Source organism: Colius striatus, chromosome 16 (assembly GCF_028858725.1).
Source record: "Colius striatus isolate bColStr4 chromosome 16, bColStr4.1.hap1, whole genome shotgun sequence".
NCBI lineage: Eukaryota > Metazoa > Chordata > Aves > Coliiformes > Coliidae > Colius > Colius striatus.
In genome coordinates, this window is record NC_084774.1 from 17,744,559 (window position 1) to 17,759,686 (window position 15,128).

The window sequence follows — 15,128 nt, forward strand, 5'->3', positions numbered from 1 at the left end:
ACTGGAGTTTGGAGTGAAAAAGTGGGGGTTTTGTGGAGTGTTGAGAAGAAAAGGGGTTTTAGTGGAGTTTGGAGTGAAAAAGTGGGGATTTGATGAATTTTTGAGAGTAAAAGTAGGTTTTCGGTGTGGATCTGAGGTGAAAATGAGTTTTTGTGGGGTTTTAAGGGAAAAGTAAGGTTCTGGTGGAGTGTTGAGGGCAAAAGTGGGGTTTTGGTGAGATTCTGAGAGGAAAGAATTGGGTTTTGATGGTGTTGTGGGGAGAAAGTGGGATTGTGGTGTAGTCTTGAGAGGAAAACTGGGTTTTGGCAGAGTTTTGAGGGCAAAAGTGGGGGATTTGTGGACTTCTGAGGAACAAGTGGGAATTAGGAGGAACTTTGAGGGGGAAAGTGAAGTTTTGGTGGAGTGTTGAGGGAAAAAGTGGGGTTTTGGTGGAGCTTGGAGTTAAAATTGGCTGTTCAATGGGTTTTTGAGGGCGAAAGTGGATTTTTGATGGGATTCTGAGGGGGAAAATGGATTTTTTGGTGGAGTTTTAAGTGGAAAAGTGGAGGTTTGAGAAGAAAAGTGGGGATTTGGTGGACTTAAGAGGAACAAGTGGGATTTTGGAGGAGCTTTGAGGGGAAAAGTGGAGTTTTGGTGGGGTTTTTAGATTAAAAGTGTGGGTTTGGTGTATTTTTAAGGGCAAATGTGGGATTTTGTGGACTTTGGAGTGGTAAGGTGTGGGTTTGGTGGATATTTGGGGCAAAAGCGGGGTGTCTTGTGGTTCTGAGGGAAAAAGAGAGGGTTTGGTGGTCCACTGAAAGGAAAATGAGTTTTTGTGGAGTTTTAAGGGGAAAAGTGGGGTTTTGGTGGGGTTTTAAGATGAAAAATGCAGTTTTGGTGGAGTTTTCAGATGAAAAGTGGAGTTTTGGCTGCCCTCACGCCCCCCCAATCTCCGGGGTCCCCTTCAGCTGTCCACACCCCCCCCAATCCCTGAGGCCCCCCTCAGCTGCCCTCACGCCCCCCAATCTCCGGGATCCCCCTCAGCTGCCCTCACGCCCCCAATCCCTGAGGCCCCCCTCAGCTGCCCTCACGCCCCCCAATCCTCGGGATCCCCCTCAGCTCCCCTCACGCCCCCCAGTCCCCGGGGACCCCTCAGCTGCCCTCACGCCCCCCAATCCCCGGGGTCCCCCTCAGCTGCCCTCACGCCCCCCAATCCCGGGGGACCCCTCAGCTCACCTCACGCCCCCAATCCCGGGATCCCCCTCAGCTGCCCTCACGCCCCCCAATCCTCGGGATCCCCCTCAGCTGCCCTCACGCCCCCCAGTCCCCGGGGACCCCTCAGCTCACCTCCCGCCCGCCGCCCCGCTCCCGCCGGGCCCCTCACGGCCGCGCTTCCAGGCATGCGCACTGCACCCCGGCACCGCCCCTCCGCCAATCAGAGCGAGAGTTTCACCACGGAAGGCGGGCCCGGCGTCGTTACTAGGTGCCGCCTGCCATCCTCGCCCGCCCATTGGCTGCCGCCGTGTCTGTCATCGCTTCCTCCCTTCTTATTGGCTGAAGGGCGGCGGCAGCGGGAAGTTCGATCTGAGCCCCAGACGCTGCGGTCCCTGCGCGGCTCCGGGAGGTGGAGTTTTCAGATGAAAAGTGGAGTTTTGGTGGAGTGTTGAGGGGAAAAGTGTGGCTTTAGTGGACCTTGGAGTGAAAAAGTGGAGATTTGTTGGGTTTTTGAGGGCAAAAGTGCGTTTTTTGTGGGATTCTGAGGAGAAAAAGGTTTTTTTGTAGAGTTTTAAGGAGAAAAGAGGGACGTTGGAGTTCTGCTGAGTTGGAAAAGATGCAGATTGGTGGGGTTCTGAGGCACCAGTGGGATTTTGGGGGAGCTTTGAGGGGAAAAGTGGAGTTTTGTTGGTGTTTTCAGATGACAAGTGTGGTTTTAGTGGATTTTGGAGTGAAAAAGTGGGGGGTTGGTGGATATTTGAGGGCAAAGGTGGGTTTTTGATGGGGTTCTGAGGGGAAGATGGGTTTTTGTGGAGTGTTGAGGGGAAAAGTGGTGCTTTGGTGGGGTTCTGACGAAAAAGTTGGGCTTTGGTGTAGTTTTGAGGGGAAAAGTGAGCTTTTTGTGAGTTTTGAAGGGAAATGTTGGGGTTTGGTGGAGTTTTAAGGGGGAAAAAGTGGGATTTTGGTGGAGTTCTGAGGGGAAAATTGGGGAGGTGATTTGAGGGAAAAAAAGTAGTGTTTTTGTGGTGGTGTTTGGACAAAAAGATAGAATATTGGGGTTTTGGTGGTGAAATCTCTACCAGGAGGCTGCAGTGAGCTGGAGGTCGGTCTCTGCTCCCAGCTAGTGAGTGACAGGCCAAGAGGAAAGGGGCTCAGGGTGCCCCAGGGGAGGCTGAGGCTGGAGCTGAGGCAGAACTGTTTCCCTGAGAGGGGTGTCAGCCCCTGTGCCAGGCTGCCCGGGAGCTGGGGGAGTGCCCAGCCCTGGAGGGACCCCAAAGCCCTGGAGCTGAGGTGCTGAGGGCTGTGGGTCAGTGGTGGCCGTGGCAGGGTGAGGGCTCAGGGCTGGGCTCCAGCAGCTCAAAGGGCTTTTCTAACTCAAATGATTCTGTGGTTTGCTCCCTGCAGCTGTGGCATCATCACAGATGCCAGTCCTGGGTCGCTCAGCACCATCTGCTGCCACGGCCTCCGCGGCCGCTACGTCACCGTCACCATCCTGGGCCGGGAGGAGCAGTTCACTCTCTGTGAGGTCGAGGTCTACACTGTCCACCCCGAGCCATGAGGGGCTTTTAAGGGGGACAAGGTGAGGAGTTTCCCCCCTGGCACCAGGACCCTCTGACATCAGATGCCCCTGGAGGCTCCCTGTCGTCAGAACCACCCTAATAAACATCCCCACGGGGCCTCTTTGTGCATCACCATCCCCATCCCATAGGCTCCAGAGGACCATGGCATCACCATCCCCACCCCGTGGGCTCCACAGGACCATGGCATGACCATCCCCACCCCGTGGGCTCCACAGAACCATGGCATCACCATCCCCACCCCGTGGGCTCCACAGAACCATGGCATCACCATCCCCACCCCGTGGGCTCCACAGAACCATGGCATCACCATCCCCACCCCGTGGGCTCCACAGGACCATGGCATCACCATCCCCATCCCATAGGCTCCAGAGGACCATGGCATCACCATCCCAACCCCACGGGACCTCCAGCCTCTTTCCATCACCACCCTTGAGGCCCATGGGGTTCCACCATCCTCATCCCCACTCTGTGGCTCCCCAGGACCTGTGGTGGCCACCTCGGGGTGGGGGTGGCCGTGGGAGGTCACTCACTCGCCCGTGAAGCCTTTGGAGATGGAGTGGAAGGAGGTGAGTTCCACCGAGTCCAGGTAGGGCGGCCCCATCTCTGTCAGCACCTTCCTGAAGGAGTGGAAGGCCGAACCCTCAGCATACACGTTGTCCTGGTACACCTGGAGGAGGGGGGAAACTGGTGGGGTTACCTAGATGTTGGGGTCCACCTCACATACCCCCCGAGTCTGAGGGTCCCACTCACCTCGTCAGCCATGAGGAAGAGCCTCTCCTCGAAGGCGAATTTGATGACGGCCTCAATGCACTGACGGCTCTGGACCTGCCCTGGGAGGGGGGAGAAGGGGGGAGGTTGGCATAGCGGAGTGGGGGGGTCCAGTCCCACTCCCACCATGGGTTTGGGGGGCCCAGTCCTGCTCCTGATGGGTTTTGGGGGGCTCAATCCCTTTTCCTGATAGGTTTGGGGGCCCAGTCTTGCTCCCTATGGGTTTGGGGTATGGGCTCAGCCCCACTCCTGATGGGTTTTAGGGGACTCAGTCTAGTTTCCCATGGGTATGGGGGGGCTTAGACCCCCTCTCCTGATAGGTTTGGGGGACCCAAACTGCCTCCCTATAGATTTGGGAGGAGAGTCATCCCCACTCCTGATGGGTTTGGGGGGGCTTAGCCCCTGCTCCTGATGGGTTTTGGGGCCTTCACCCCACTCCTGATGGATTTGAGGGGACTCAGTCCCACTTCCTATGGCTTTTGGAGGGTCTCAACCCAGTTCTTGGGTATGTTTTGGAGGTCTTAGTAGGACCAGTAAAGCACTGGGGGTCTCAGAATGGGACTGGGAGGGCACTGGGAGCTCACAGCCCTGGTACCAGAAGTCCCATCCCAACCTCAGGGTCCCATCCCAGCCCCAGGGTCCTATCCCCAGGGTCCCATCCCAGTCCCAGGATCCCATCCCATCCCTGATATCCCACCCCTGGGGTCCCATCCCAGTCCCATCCCATCCCATCCCTGGGGTCCCATCCTAACCTCAGGGTCCCATCCCACCCCTGAGATCCCATCCCTGGAGTCCCATCCCATCCCTGGGGTCCCATCCCATCCCACCCCTGAAGTCCCATCCCTGGGGTCCCATCCCAACCTCAGGGTCCCATCCCACTCCTGGAGTTCCACCCCTGGGGACGCATCCCACCCCTGGGGTCCCATCCCAGTCTCATCCCACCCCTGGAGTCCCATCCCAGTCCTATCCCGTCCCACCCCTGGGGTCCCATCCCACCCCTGGGGTCCCATCCCATCCTGTCCCATCCCATCCCACCCCACCCCTGGAGACTCATCCCATCCCTGTGGTCCCATCCCACCCCTGGGGTCCCAACCAGTCCCATCCCATCCCAAACCTGGGGTCCCATCCCACCCCTGGCGCCCCATCCCACCCCTGGGATCCCATCCCATCCCACCCCTGGGGACTCATCCCAACCCTGGGGTCCCATCCAGTCCCATCCCATCCCACCCCTGGGGACCCATCACATCCCATCCCACCCCTGGGGTCCGATCCCAACCCTGGGGTCCCAGCAGTCCCATCCCATCCCACCCCTGGGGTCCCATCCCACCCCTGGGGTCCCATCCCACCCCTAGGGTCCCATCCCATCCCATCCCACCCCTGGGGTCCGATCCCAACCCTGGGGTCCCAGCAGTCCCATCCCATCCCGCCCCTGGGGTCCCATCCCACCCCTGGGGTCCCATCCCACCCCTGGGGTCCCATCCAGTCCCATCCAATCCCATCCCATCCCAGCCCTGGGGTCCCATCCCATCCCAGCCCTGGGGACTCATCCCATCCCAGCCCTGGGGACTCATCCCATCCCACCCCTGGTGTCCCATCACATCCCATCCCACCCCTAGGGTCCCATCCCCTCCCAACCCTTGGGTCCCATCCAGTCCCATCCCATCCCACCCCTGCGGTCCCATCCCATCCCAACCCTGGAGACCCATCCCATCCCTGAAGTCCTATCCCTGGGGTCCCATCCCAACCTAGGGTCCCGTCCCACCCCTGGGGTCGCATCCCACCCCACCCCTGGGGTCCCATCCCATCCCTGGGTTCCCATCCCATCCCACCCCTGGGGTCCCATCCCACCCCTGGGGACTCATCCCATCCCACCCCTGGGGTCCCAACCAGTCCCAACCCATCCCACCCCTGGGGTCCCATCCCATCCCACCCCTGGGGTCCCATCCCACCCCTGGGGACTCATCCCATCCCTGTGGTCCCATCCCATCCCACCACTGGGGTCGCATGCCATCCCATCCCACCCCTGGGATCCCATCCAGTCCCATCCCAATCCTGGGGTCCCATCCCACCCCTGAACTCCAATCCTTGGGGTCCCATCCAAACCTCAGGGTCCAATCCCAGCCCTGGGGTCCCAGCCCTGTGGTCACATCCCACCCCTGGGGTCCCATCCCAGTCCTATCCCATCCCACCCCTGAGGTCCCACCCCTGGGGTCCCATCCCACCCCTGGGGTCCCATCCAGTCCCATCCCATTCCATCCCATCCCACCCCTTGGGTCCCATCCCACCCCTGGGGTCCCGTCCCATCCCACCCCTGGGGTCCCATCCCATCCCACCCTTGGGGACTCATCCCACCCCTGGGGTCCCATCCCATCCAATCCCACCCCTGGGTTCCCATCCTATCCCAACCGTGGGGTCCAATCCAGTACCATCCCATCCCATTCCATCCAACCCCTGGAGTCCCATCCCACCCCTACGGACCAATCCCAACCCTGGGGTCCCATCCCACTCCACCCCTGGGGTCCCATCTCATCCCTGGGTTCCCATCCCACCCCTGGGGTCCCAAACCTGGGGTCCCATCCCATCCCAAACCTGGGGTCCCATCCCATCCCACCCCTCGGGCCCCATCCCACCCCTGAGGCCCCATCCCATCCCTAGGGTCCCATCCCATCCCACCCCTGGGGTCCCATCCCACCCCTGGAGACTCATCCCATCCCTGGGGTCCCATCCCATCCCACCCCTGGGGTCCCAACCAGTCCCATCCCATCCCACCCCTGGGGTCCCATCCCACCCCTGGCGCCCCATCCCACCCCTGGGATCCCATCCAGTCCCATTGCAATCCTGGGATCCCATCCCACCCCTGAACTTCAATCCTCGGGGTCCCATCCAAACCTCAGGGTCCCATCCCACCCCTGGGGTCCCACCCCTGGGGTCGCATTCCATCCCCGGATGGGACGCCAGGGGTCGGATGGGACCCTAGGGGTGAGATGGCACTGGATGGGACCCCAGGGGTGGGATGGGACCCCAGGGGTGGGATGGGATGGGACCCCAGGGGTGGGATGAGTTTCCAGGGGTGGGATGGGATGGGACCCCAGGGGTGGCATGGGATGGGTCCCTAGGGGTGGGATGGGATGGATCCCATCTCATCCCACCCCTGGGGTCCCATCCCACCCCTGGGGTCCCATCCCACCCCTGGGGACTCATCCCACCCCTGGGCTCCCATCCCATCCTGTCCCATCCCACCCCACCCCTGGGGTCCCATCCCACCCCTGGAGACTCATCCCACCCCTGGGGTCCCAACCAGTCCCATCCCATCCCAAACCTGGGGTCCCATCCCACCCCTGGCGCCCCATCCCACCCCTGGGGCCCCATCCCATCCAATCCCACCCCTGGGGACTCATCCCAACCCTGGGGTCCCATCCAGTCCCATGCCATCCCACCCCTGGGGACCCATCACATCCCATCCCACCCCTGGGGTCCCATCCCATCCCACCCCTGGGGACTCATCCCACCCCTGGGCTCCCATCCCATCCTGTCCCATCCCACCCCACCCCTGGTTTCCCATCCAGTCCCATTCCATCCCACCCCTAGGGTCCCAACCGATCCCACCCCTGGGGTCCGATCCCAACCCTGGGGTCCCAGCCAGTCCCATCCCATCCCACCCCTGGGGTCCCATCCCATCCCACCCCTGGGGTCCCATCCCATCCCACCCCTGAGGTCGCATCCCATCCCACCCCTGGGGTCCCATCCCATCCCACCCCTGGGGTCCCATCCCACCCCTGGGGACTCATCCCTTCCCACCCCTGGTTTCCCATCACATCCCATCCCACCCCTAGGGTCCCATCCCCTCCCAACCCTTGGGTCCCAGCCAGTCCCATCCCATCCCACCCCTGGGGTCCCATCCCATCCCACCCCTGGGGTCCCATCCCATCCCAACCCTGGAGACCCATCCCATCCCTGAAGTCCTATCCCTGGGGTCCCATCCCAACCTAGGGTCCTGTCCCACCCCTGGGGTCGCATCCCACCCCTGGGGTCCCATCCCAGTCTCATCCCACCCCTGGATTCCCATTCCAGTCCTATCCTATCCCACTCCTGAGGTCCCACCCCTGGGGTCCCATCCCAACCCTGGGTCCCATCCACTCCCATCCCATCCCACCCCTGGGGTCCCATCCCAACCCTGGGTCCCATCCACTCCCATCCCATCCCACCCCTGGGGTCCCATCCCAGCCCTGGGGTCCCATCACATCCCACCCCTCGGGGTCCCATCCCAACCCTGGGGTCCCAGCCAGTCCCATCCCACCACACCCCTGGGGTCCCATCCGATCCCTGAGGTCCCATCCCACCCGTGAGATCCCATCCCATCCATCCCATCCCATCCCTAGGGTCCCCTCCCATCCCACCCCTGGGGTCCCATTCCATCCCCTCCCATCCCACCCCTGGGGTCCCATCCCATCCCACCCCTGGGGACTCATCCCATCCCTGGGGTCCCATCACATCCCATCCCACCCCTGGGGTCCCATCCCAACCCTGGAGACCCATCCCACCCCTGAAGTCCTATCCCTGGGGTCCCAACCCAACCTAGGGTCCCATCCCACCCCTGGGGTCGCATCCCACCCCTGGGGTCCCATCCCAGTCTCATCCCACCCCTGGATTCCCATCCCAGTCCTATCCGATCCCACTCCTGAGGTCCCACCCCTGGGGTCCCATCCCACCCCTGAGGTCCCATCCCATCCCACCCCTGGGGTCCCATCCCATCCCACCCCTGGGGTCCCATCCCAGCCCTGGGGTCCCATCCAGTCCCATCCAATCCCATCCCATCCCACCCCTGGGGACTCATCCCAACCCTGGGGTCCCATCACATCCCATCCCACCCCTGGGGACTCCTCCCAGCCCTGGGGTCCCATCACATCCCATCCCACCCCTAGGGTCCCATGCCATCCCACCCCTGGGGTCCCATCCAGTCCCATCCCATCCCACCCCTGGGGTCCCATCCCACCCCTGGGGTCCTATTCCATCCCCTCCCATCCCACCCCTGGGGTCCCATCCGAACCCTGGGGTCCCATCCAGTCCCATCCAATCCCATCCCATCCCACCCCTGGGGTCCCATCCCATCCCAACCCTGGAGACCCATCCCACCCCTGAAGTCCTATCCCTGGGTTCCCATCAAACCTCAGGGTCCCGTCCCACCCCTGGGGTCGCATCCCACCCCTGGGTCCCATCCCAGTCTCATCCCACCTCTGAATTCCCATCCCAGTCCTATCCCATCCCACTCCTGAGGTCCAAGCCCTAGGGTCCCATCCCACCCCTGGGGTCCCATCCCATCTCACCCCTGCGGTCCCATCCCACCACTGGGGTCCCCTCCCATCCCACCCCTGGGGTCCCATCCCATCCCCTCCCATCCCACCCCTGGGGACTCATCCCACCCCTGGGGTCCCATCCCAGTCTCATCCCACCTCTGGATTCCCATCCCAGTCCTATCCCATCCCACTCCTGAGGTCCCACCCCTGGGGTCCCATCCCAACCCTGGGGTCCCATCCCATCCCACTCCTGGCATCCCTACCCACCCCTGTGGTCGCATCCCATCCCACCCCTTTGGTCGCATCCCATCCCACCCCTGGGGTCCCATCCCAACCCTGGGGTCCCATCCCAACCCTGGGGTCCCATCCCAACCCTGGAGTCACATCCCACCACTGAAGTCCCATCCCTGGGGTCCCATCCCAACCTAGGGTCCCATCCCACCCCTGGGGTTCCACCCCTGAGGTCCCATCCCACCCCTGGGGTCCCACGCAGTCCCATCCCACCCCTGGGGTCCCATCCCACCCCTGGGGTCCCATCCCGTCCCATCCAGTCCCATCCCATCTCACCCCTGGGGTCCCATCCCACCCCTGGGGTCCCATCCCACCCCTGGGGTCCCATCCCGTCCCATCCAGTCCCATCCCATCCCACCCCTGGGGTCCCATCCCACCCCTGGGGTCCCATCCCAGCCCTGGGGTCCCATCACATCCCACCCCTCGGGGTCCCATTCCAACCCTGGGGTCCCATCCAGTCTCATCCCATCCCACCCCTGGGGTCCCATCCCATCCCACCCCTGGGTCCCATCCACTCCCATCCCATCCCACCCCTGGGGTCCCATCTCAACCCTGGAGTCCCATCCCACCCCTGAAGTTCCACCCCTGAGGTCCCATCCCACCCCTGGGGTCCCATCCCATCCCACTCCTGGGGTCCCATCCCATCCCACCCCTGGGGTCCCATCCCACCCCTGGGGTCCCATCCCACCCCTGGGGTCCCATCCTTCCCCTGTGGTCCCATCCCAACCCTGGGGTCCCTTCCAGTCCCATCCAACCCCTGAGGTCCCATCCCAACCCTGGGGTCCCATCCCATCCCACCCCTGGGAACTCATCCCACCCCTGGGGTCCCATCCCATCCCACGCCTGGGGACCCATCCCATCCCAACCCTGGTTTCCCATCCCGTCCCATCCCACCCCTGGGGTCCCAACCCGTCCCATCCAGTCCCATCCCAACCCTGGGGTCCCATCCCACCCCTGAAGTCCCATCCCTGGGGTCCCATCCCAACCTCAGGGTCCCATCCCACCCCTGGGGTTCCATCCCTAGGGTCCCATCCCATCCCAACCCTGGTGTCCCATCCAGTACCATCCCATGCCATCCCACCCCTGGGGTCCCGTCCCAGCCCTTGGTGCCGCAGGGTACCGGTGGGGCTGCCGGAGTTGATGATGCACAGCACCCGTGGGCAGCAGTGCCGGCGGCCCTCGGCCAGCGCCCGCCGCAGCTCACTCAGCGCCAGTGCCCAGCAGCGTTCGTCGTCCAGGTAGTAGCCGAGCTGCACGGCCCCCAGCTCGGCGATGGTGGCCGAGTACAGCGGGTACTGCAGGATGGGCATCAGCACCCGCGTGCGAGAGGGCGCCGAGCCCGTCACCAGCAGCTTCAGGATTGTTTGAGGGCACAGGCATGGCATGATGGGGGGCGACGGGGGGCTGCGGACACGACGGGGGGGGGACACGGGGATGGTGAGGGGAGAAGGGGATGGTGAGGGGAGAAGGGGGTGGTGAGGGGCACAGTGTGAGCACAGGGATGGTGATGGTACACGGGGGGGGTGAGGGGACATGCGGCTGGTGAGGGGACACAGGGGTGGTGAGGGGAGAAGGGGAAGATGAGAGGACATGGGGGTGGTGAGGGGATAAGGGCATGTTGAGGGGACACGGGGATTGTGAGGGGACACGGGGCTGGTGTGGGGACAAGGACGTGGTGAGGGAAGAAAGGGATGATGAGGGGATACCGGGGTGGTGAGGGGAGAAGGGGATGGTGAGGGGACACGGGGGTGGTGAGGGGACATGGGCGGGTCAGGGTACAAGGCGTTGTGGAGGGGACATTGGGCAGGTGAGGGGACACGGGGCTGGTGAGGGGACAAGGGTATGGTGAGGGGACACGGGTGGGGTGAGGGGAGACGGGGATGGTGAGGGGACATGGGGATGGTGAGGGGACATGGTATGGGCATAGGGATGGTGTGGAGCACGGTGTGGGCACAGGGATGGTGTGGGACACTGTTTGTACATGGACAATGAGGGGACATTGTGTGGGCATAGGGACAGTGTGGGGGCACAGTGTGGGCACAGGGATGGTGAGGGACATGGTGTCGGCACAGGGATGTTATGGGTCATGGTGTGGGCACATTGATAGTGAGGGGACACAGTGTGGGCATAGGTAAGGTGGGGGGACACGGTGTGGGCACAGGGACAATGAGGGGACACGGTGTGGGTACAGGGATGGTGAGGGGACATGGTGTCCGGGCACAGGGATGGTGGGGGGCCACAGTGTGGGCACATGGATTGGGAGGGGCACAGTGTGGTCATAGGGATGGTGTGGGACATGGTGTGGGTACAGGGATGGTGAGGGCACACTGTGGGCACAGGGACAATGAGGGGACACGGTGTGGGCACAGGGATGGTGTCGGACATGGTGTGGGCATAAGGATGGTGTGGGACAAGGTGTGGGCACAGCGATGGTGTGGGACACGATGTCGGTACAAGGATGGTGTGGGACACGGTGTGGGCACAGTGACAATGAGGGGACACGCTGTGGGCACAGGGATGGTGTGAGACACAGTGTGGGCACAGGGATGGTGAGGGTCACAGTGTGGGCACAGGAACAATGAGGGTCCCATCCCAGTCTCATCCCACCCCTGGAGTCCCATCCCAGTCCTATCCCATCCCATCCCACCCCTGAGGTCCCACCCCTGGGATCCTATCCCATCCCAACCCTAGGGTCCCATCCAGTCCCATCCCATCCCATTCCATCCCACCCCTGGGGACTCATCCCACCCCTGGGGTCCCATTCTATCCCATCCCAACCATTGGGTCCCATCCCAAACCTGGGGTCCCATCCCATCCCACCCCTGGGGTCCCATCCCACCCCTGGGGTCCCATCCCACCCCACCCCTGGATACTCATCCCACCCCTGGGTTCCCATCCCATCCCACCACACCCCTGGGTTCCCATCCCATCCCACCACAACCCTGGGGTCCCATCCCAACCCTGGGGTCCCATCCCACCCCTGGGGTCTCATCCCACCTCTGAGGTCGCATCCCACCCCTGCGGTCCCCTCCCATCCCACCCCTGGGGACTCATCCCACCCTTGGGGTCACATCCCATCCCACCCCTGGGTTCCCATCCCATCCCAACCCTGGGGTCACATCCCATCCCACCCCTGTGGTCGCATCCCACCCTTGGGGTCCCATCCTAGTCTCAATCCACCCCTGGAGTCCCATCCCAGTCCTATCCCATCCCACCCCTGGGGTATCATCCCATCCCAACCCTGGGGTCCCATCCAGTCCCATCCCACCCCTGGGGTCCAATCCCACCCCTGGGGACCCATCCCAACCCTGGGGTCCCATCCAGTCCCATCCCATCCCACCCCTGGGGTCCCATCCCACCCTTGGGGTCCCATCCCATCCCACCCCTGGGGACTCATCCCACCCCTAGGGTCCCATCCCAACCCTGGGATCCCATCCAGTCCCATCCCAACCCTGGGATCCCATCCCACCCCTGAGGTCGCATCCCACCCTTGGGGTCCCATCCCATCCCACTCCTGGGGACTCATCCCACCCCTGGAGTACCATCCAGTCCCATCCCAACCCTGGGGTCCCATCCCACCCCTGAAGTCCCATCCCTGGGGTCCCATTCGAACCTCAGGGTCCCATCCCACCCTTGGGGTCCCACCCCTGGGGTCCCATCCCACTCTCATCCCATCCCTAGGGTCCCATCCAGTCCCATCCCATCCCATCCCACCCCTGGGGTCCCATCCCATCCCACCCCTGGGGTCCCATCCCATCCCACCCCTGGGGTCCCATCCAACCTCTGGGGTCCCATCCCATCCCACCCCTGGGGACCCATCCCATCCCACCCCTGGGGTCCCATCCCAACCCTGAGGTCCCATCACACCCCTGGGGTCCTATCCCATCACACCATTGGGGACTCATCCCACCCCTGGGGACTCATCCCATGCCTGGGAACCCATCCCACCCCTGGGGTCCCATCCCATCCCAACCCTGGGGTCCCATCCAGTCCCATCCCAACCCTGGGATCCCATCCCACCCCTGAGGTCCCATCCCATCCCACCCCTGGGGACCGATCCAGTTCCCATCCCACTCCTGGGGTCCCATCCCATCCCAACCCTGGGGTCCCATCCAGTCCCATCCCAACCCTGGGATCCTATCCCACCCGTGAGGTCGCATCCCACCCCTGGGGTCCCATCCCATCCCACCCCTGGGGACCCATCCAGTCCCATCCCACCCCTGGGGTCCCATCCCACCCCTAAGTTCCCATCCCTGGGGTCCCATCCCAACCTCCGGGTCCCATCCCACCCCTGGCTCCCACACCTGGGGTCGCATCCCACCCCTGGGGTCCCATCCCAGTCTCATCCCACCCCTGGAGTCCCAATCCAGGTCCCATCCCATCCCAACCCTAGGGTTCCATCCAGTCCCATCCCATCCTATTCCATCCCACCCCTGGGTACCCATCCCATCCCACCCCTGGGTACCCATCCCATCCCACACCTGGGGTCCCATCCCAACCCTGGGGTCCCATCCCATCCCATCCCACCCCTGGGGTCCCATCCCAACCCTGGGGTCCAATCCAATCCCATCCCACCCCTGGGGTCCCATTCCATCCCACCCCTGAAGACTCATCCCACCCCTGGGGACTCATCCCACCCCTGGGGAACTATCCAACCCTGGTGTCCCATCCAGTCCCATCCCACCCCAGGGGTCCCATCCAGTCCCATCCCACCCCTGGGGTCTCATCCCACCCCTGAAGTCCCATCCCTGGGGTCCCATTCCAACCTCAGGGTCCCATCCCACCCTTGGGGTCCCACCCCTGGGGTCGCATCCCACCCCTGGGGTCCCATCCAGTCTCATCCCACCCCTGGAGTCCCATCCCAATCCTATCCCATCCCACCCCTGAGGTCCCACCCCTAAGGTCCCATCCCAACCCTAGGGTCCCATCCAGTCCCATCCCATCCCATCCCATCCCACCCCTGGGGTCCCATCCCATCCCACCCCTGGGGTCCCATCCCATCCAACCCCTGGGGACCCATCCCAACCCTGGGGTCCAATCCAGTCCCATCCCATCCCACCCCTGGGGTCCTATCCCACCCCTGGGGTCCCATCCCATCCCACCTTTGGGGACTCATCCCACCCCTAGGGTCCCATCCCATCCCAACCCTGGGGTCCCATCCAGTCCCATCCCAACCCTGGGATCCCATCCCACCCCTGAGGTCGCATCCCGCCCCTGGGGTCCCATCCCATCCCACTCCTGGGGACTCATCCCACCCCTGGGGTCCCATCCCATCCCACCCCTGGGGACCCATCCAGTCCCATCCCACTCCTGGGGTCCCATCCCATCCCACCCCTGGGGACTCATCCCAACCCTGGGGTTCCATCCAGTCCCATCCCAAACCTGGAGTCCCATCCCACCCCTGAAATCCCTCCCCTGGGGTCCCATTCCAACCTCAGGGTCCCATCCCACCCTTGGCGTCCCACCCCTGGGGTCGCATCCCACCCCTGGGGTCCCATCCCAGTCTCATCCCACCCCTGGAGTCCCATCCCAGTCCTATCCCATTGCACCTCTGAGGTCCCACCCCTAAGGTCCCATCCCATCCCAACCCTAGGGTCCCATCCAGTCCCATCCCATGCCATCCCATCCCACCCCTGGGGTCCCATCCCATCCCACTCCTGGGGACCTATCCAACCCTGAGGTCCCATCCAGTCCCATCCCACCCCTGGGGTCTTATCCCACCCCTGAAGTCCCATCCCTGGGGTCCCATTCCAACCTCAGGGTCCCATCCCTCCCTTGGGGTCCCACCCCTGGGGTCGCATCCCACCCTGGGGTCCCATCCCAGTCTCATCCCACCCCTGGAGTCCCATCCCAGTCCTATCCCATCCCACCCCTGAGGTCCCACCCCTAACGTCCCATCCCATCCCAACCCTGGTGTCCCATCCAGTACCATCCCATCCCATCCCAACCCTGGTTTCCCATCCCGTCCCATCCCAACCCTGGGTTCCCATCCCTTCCCAAC